Raw genomic sequence first — 6,000 nt, 5'->3', positions numbered from 1 at the left:
TCCATGGCTCCGTGGCCTTGTGTTCCATGGCTCCGTGGCCTTGTGTTCCATGGCTCCTTGGCCTTGTGTTCCATGGCTCCCCTTGGCCTTGTGTTCCATGGCTCCGTGGCCTTGTGTTCCATGGCTCCGTGGCCTTGTGTTCCATCCCTTGGCCTTGTGTTCCATGGCTCCTTGGCCTTGTGTTCCATGGCTCCTTGGCCTTGTGTTCCATGGCTCCTTGGCCTTGTGTTCCATGGCTCCTTGGCTTTGTGTTTCATGGTTCCTTGGCCTTGTGTTCCATGGCTCCTTGGCCTTGTGTTCCATGGCTCCTTGGCACCGCCCTCAAAGCCCAAAGGCATATTAAGAAGCCTTTTTCCATGCCATTTTTTTATTATTGTTCAGCTATTTATAATAATATTGACAAACTCTAAATTTAGAGCACCAAATTATAAGTAAGGTGTAATATATGGAGTAATACTAACATCAAGAGCAACATTCCTACGCCGTGACAGTCAGAAGTCGACTGCCGGGTCTGATCTTAGAGTAGCGCCATTGGTTCTCCCTCGCGGTGCACACTTACCATGTAGTGTTTTTCTAAGTATTCGATTATATCAGAGTTTCATTTTGCTACTGTACGTAATTTTATCATTTTATGTTATGTATGTTCATATTTTACGGATTTAGTTCTTTATTGATGGTATTTAAAGTTGTTTTATAGGGAGAAATAATGTTTGGTTATATTAGTATGTGGAAACTGTTCCCTGTCAGCCTACGACCGCTATCTTCCTTCTTGGGGTGAATGGCCCGTGCGTGACACCAACATACGATACTGTGTGAGATCTTTAAGGTCTAGTTTACCTACAGTTGTGAGAACAGAATCACCCTTACGTCTCGGCGCTATTCCTTCATGATCAAGTTCAAGTGGTAGCGAGCTCCGCGGAAGAAGGGCGTGGAAGTTGTTCAAACGCTATGGGGTTTAGGTGGTCTGCTGTGCCCTTGTGGTTTGGTGGTCACGCAGAAGAGGAGGGGTTTGTGGCCAGGCTGTGAGTTCGTTCGTCAGTGCCTGCAGGAGGGGGGCGGCGCCGAAGACATTATGAGGCACAGACGCGAGGCAGAGAACTTCAGTTGAGTGTGCAGTGCCGTGGTGGACGGTTCAGATACACAGGCAGGCAAATCAGGCAGGCACACGGCTCCTCACCACACACAAGTGATCCAGTAGTCTGCGTTTTTTGGACTTTGTTTTTCTTTCCACCAAACGTCACCCACCAGCCTACGTCCCATCAGTGATCCTCAAGAACAGTGACTCGTGTGTGACAAGTGACCAGCAGTGACCGTGACCAGTGCCAGTGTCAAGTTTATCAGAGGTAAGAAACGCGTTGGACATTACAGCCACTTAGAAAAAAAAATAGATTCCTTATATTCCTTTCACAAGTATACGGAGGATTATTTCTCGTGTGTTATCTCATCTCAAGGTAACATATATATCACACACACACTCTTGGTAATACCGTGACCTTAACTACTGAACTATTCACTAAGATCACCAGCGGGAGAATCACCAACACGTCATGTACTTGGTGACTTCGACGTGATCTGAAGTAGTTATCCTGACTCGCTAAACGCCATGTCTTATACTCCCGTTACACTAAAGATCCCGTCCAGTAAACTAAGTGGTTCTAAGACAACAAACCAATATAGTTATTGTGTTTTGTATTAAATTGTCAATATTTCCGTCAGAGTATTGGAAAATCTTTTAGTTTGATGTAAAAATTATCACTACCTCCCATTCGATTTGTATATATATGAAATAACTAAATTTTCTTCTACTACTACGATTTCCTTTGCTATGGTTGTACGAGAGTTAGTATGTTTCTTGATCTTTTTTGTAGTTTAACGTGTAGCTAAATCATTATCTTCGCTTTACGATATCAGATAAAAACTAGTTCATTTTCCCCTGTACTATGGAGAGGTTAGTTGAGGCATCGTAAATAAAAAAACTTTACTCAGTCTTGTTAACCTTCGGGTCACACTCAGATAAATCAATCCCAGGTTAAAATTCAACAATAAACTCTTAAAGTCCCATATATGATTCACCCGAAGTATCCAATACCTTAAGACAGATTCTAAACCTTTAATTGATAACTGTAAGAAGTGGTTTGGGTACTTATTTGTGTACAGTGAAACCTCCTTATAACGGACTTCTTCATCTGCTATATGGAGGGTTTTACATCTAACGGACCATCGATATAATGGTCTTTCCTTTCCATATTGTCCGTTAAATAAAGGTTTTATTATACTACGTTATAACGGTCACCACTTTACGACCATGTTGGGACGGAGATGGTTAACTTGGGGGTGTGTAAAACAGGTCTGGGTAAGGTCAGTCTGTGTAGAGCCTGGAGTGTGGGGCAGTGGGCAAGCAAGGTGAGGGCAGCAGAGGAGGAGGAGGAGGAGGATTTGTACAAGGCCAGGTTGAGTGGGTACAAGATAGCCCCACCCAAGGGACCGGTTTGTGACTAAGTTCACAAAGTCATATCGCTTGTCACGCTTATTTGAGTTCCTTCTCCCACTGTGTTACACCTCTCTCTCTCTCTCTCTCTCTCTCTCTCTCTCTCTGTGGTTTTAGATCTGTTAGTCTGTTACGTTATACTTACGTCAGTCTGTCATGCGTTACTAGTTCCCCCCCTCCCCCTCTCCTCTCCTCTCCTCTCCTCTCCTGTCCTCAGTCTTAAAGGTTGAATGATAAGCAGTGAGGAAGTGAGAAGGATGAGGAAAAGGGGAGGATGTGGCGAATAAGGAGTGGAGGAAGAAGAGAACAGAAGGAAGGGCGGAGGTGGAGACGATGTCATTTTAAATCATCAGATGTGAATTAATATCCAAATAAAAATTTTAATTACATCCACATTTGAGGGCGAGTTATGAGTCCTCCCCTGAACACGGCCAAGGCCTAATTCCTCCCTTGAACATGTCAAACCGCAAGACCCTCCCCAAAATACATGCTAAAATCGGTTCTCCAAATACAGTTATGTCTTCTAACTTAACTTGAACACGTCTGAGTTAAACTGTCCTGCTTTTAATACGGTAAAAATCTAATTCTCCCTGTGAACGCGGTCAGTGTGTGTGTGTGTACGTCCACCAGCAGTACCCGTTAGGTGCGTGTTTAATGACGTGGTTTGGGTGGGAGGGAAGGATGGTGGGTGTCCTCAATCCTCACCACCTCCTTAGGGTAAAGTTTTCCTGGCCAGGTAACGGGGCGGAAGAAGTACAGTATGTCAGCCGGGTCGCACAGGTAACTTCTTCACTCCCTCCCTCCCTCCCTGACCGACCCGCGTGTTTCAAGGGGTGAGGAAGGGCATGCCTGAACCAAGAGGAGGTAGAGGGAAGGAATGTAGGAGGGAGAAAAGGGAATGTGTCAGGTAGGGAGGGTAGAAAGGTGAGAGAGGTGCACGATGGTGATGAAACAATATAATCCTGTACAGTACACCAGATAACATTCCTACAACACATAACCAAAACAATTAGTGGAACTTAGAGCCGACAACAACCACCATTCCCCCCTTGCTACCACTCCCACCCACAAACACCACCCCTCTCTCGCTCCCATCACCACTGCCCACAACATCCAACCCACTACCTCGCTACCACCACCACTACCACTACCACCACCATCATCAAATTGTAGCAACGATCACTAACGACGTCAATAAACACACGTAAGAACACCTCCTGCAGGATGTGGTGGACCCCCCGCCAGCATCGTAAAACAAGGCACCTGATGCCTCTCCCAGAGTCCTTCACGGGTGGTCTAGGACGTAAAGTATTGTAGAAAGGGATGTACCTGTATCTCAACCTTCACGACGTCCACTAGGGTTGAGGGGGACCGGATGTCACGGCCGAGGGACAAAGGGGAGCCGAGATTTGTGTTGTTCTGTTTTGACCAGGGAAGTGTTCAGGTCCCAAGGGCGACATCCCGTGTCAGGGTTAAGTAAACAACAGGGTGCTGATTCATGTGGCCGCTGTAACGCTCGTGGTGTTGTAAATTCCTCCTTCTCCTCCTCCACATCTTATTCTGATTTACATTTACCTTTTATCTCTACCATGATCTCTTAAGCACAAAACAAAAATAAAATCGTTTTCTTTCTAGTTCTCATTTACGTCAAGAGTAAATCTGGTATTTTCTTAACTGTAAATGTAAAAAATATATCGTCATTCACACGATAATTACAATTTATTTTTATTGATACATTTTTTTACTTCAAATAATAATATTGTTCATCTTTTAAACCAGAACCATAAAATGTCTGTCTGTATTTTTGTTTCCATATATTGATAAAGAAAAAAACAAATACATAAGATAATTAGTTTCTAGATTAATAGGAGTCAATAGCATAATTATTATACCTTAAAACACGTGAATTGTTGCAATACGTCATCTTCGCAGTTATAGTTGGAAGCTTTGTGGTCTAAGCTAATAACAGGTTGTTGGTTCATTACGGGCTGGCCAGTTGGTGGACCATCTGTCTGGTTGTTAGCACACACACACACACACACCTTAACCTACGTCAGCGTTAACCTCAGTCTTCGTCAGCGTCTTCTGCGGTGTAACTAGTGTCTTATGGTTCATTACTCCTCAAAGATGGTATTCATTATCTCTCTTTCCGTTTTCCTTTTCTGTCTCTTATTTGTTATTGTCTCTTCTTGTTTTCTTTATCTATTCTTATTCCTTTATCTACCTTCAGTTTTTCCTCATTGTCTTTTTTCTTTCGGCTCTCTCTCTCTCTCTCTCTCTCTCTCTCTCTCTCTCTCTCTCTCTCTCTCTCTCTCTCTCTCTCTCTCTCTCTCTCTCTCTCATATCAGGAGCGAACACGATAGTAAAAGTATTCTTGAAGACGTAGCTGATGAGAGGCCAAGCACCGGTGTTGTGGGCGGCGTCAATCATTTACACCTGCTTCTGTGCCTTCGTCAGTAGCTCCTAACACCGGCGGCACGAGGGCTGATACCGTAGTTTATGTGATAGATACAGAGACACACTGACTAAGATACAAGTATGCCTATACACATGACACACAGTACACACACACGTGCACTACACACACACACACACACACACACGTCCCCCCCCCCCCCCTCCAATACTACCGTTACCTACACCGCCGTGGTTAGGAGGCAGATGCTCTCGGGGTCTACAGACCAAACACCTTTCTTCCGTGTCCATGTCTGCCGCGTGATAATGGCAGTCCACGTCCACGCTGTCCACTGCCATTTACTACCACTTACCACCACCCGATGTGACGACTTCCGGGACACCTCTGAGGATTTATAAAAGTAAAGCAAATAACATAACACTTTGTATCTGCCAACAACTACTGGTAATTTGATCGTTAAGTGTCGGGAATAACACACGTGGGGCTGTAATGTCTGTCTTTACCCGAGTCACTGTTTGGTTACAGTGAGTCTTTAGGTTCGGGTACCTCCAGCTTCTTTATATCTCGGAGTTGCTTTTTTTTGTTAGTTGTGATTGAAGAGGTGATTTATATATATATATATATATATATATATATATATATATATATATATATATATATATATATATATATATATATATATATATATATATATATATATATATTTGTGGTTTTCTATATAGTACATCGTCCTTTATATAATGGCCGTAGTTTAAGAAATAATTTATATATATATATTTCTTGTTTTATATACATCGTTTCCTTTTATCGTGACTAGAAACATTATAATTTTTCACAACTATTCACATGATGAGTAATAATTATCCTCACAGACACAGACACACACACACACACACACAACTACAAATACACGTCTTTGTTCAGTAAACACAAACAAAAACAATACTCCATCGTTACATCACTAAATAAACAAGTATAGGAATAAGTATAAGAAATGCAACTCATATATATTAAAGAAAAAGTCAATATATTCTAATTTGTGAAAGATGTTGTCGAGTGTTGAAAGCTAGACAGTGTTGTGTGTTTAAGGTCCTTG

At 42.7% G+C, this 6,000-nt stretch overlaps 1 protein-coding gene across 1 annotated transcript in view; it reads left to right on the top strand.

Moving 5' to 3' along the window:
* Nucleotides 1-1,091: 1,091 nt before the first annotated feature.
* LOC121858254 overlaps nucleotides 1,092-6,000 on the top strand; it is a 42,384-nt gene continuing 37,475 nt past the window's right edge. Inside the window, exon 1 of the mRNA XM_042354557.1 lies at nucleotides 1,092-1,343. The gene's annotated coding sequence lies outside the window, so the exon portion shown is untranslated. The remainder of the gene's footprint in view (nucleotides 1,344-6,000) is intronic.

This window comes from Homarus americanus, unplaced genomic scaffold (assembly GCF_018991925.1).
Source record: "Homarus americanus isolate GMGI-L3 unplaced genomic scaffold, GMGI_Hamer_2.0 scaffold57980, whole genome shotgun sequence".
NCBI lineage: Eukaryota > Metazoa > Arthropoda > Malacostraca > Decapoda > Nephropidae > Homarus > Homarus americanus.
This window is presented reverse-complemented; position numbering and strand designations above follow the sequence as displayed.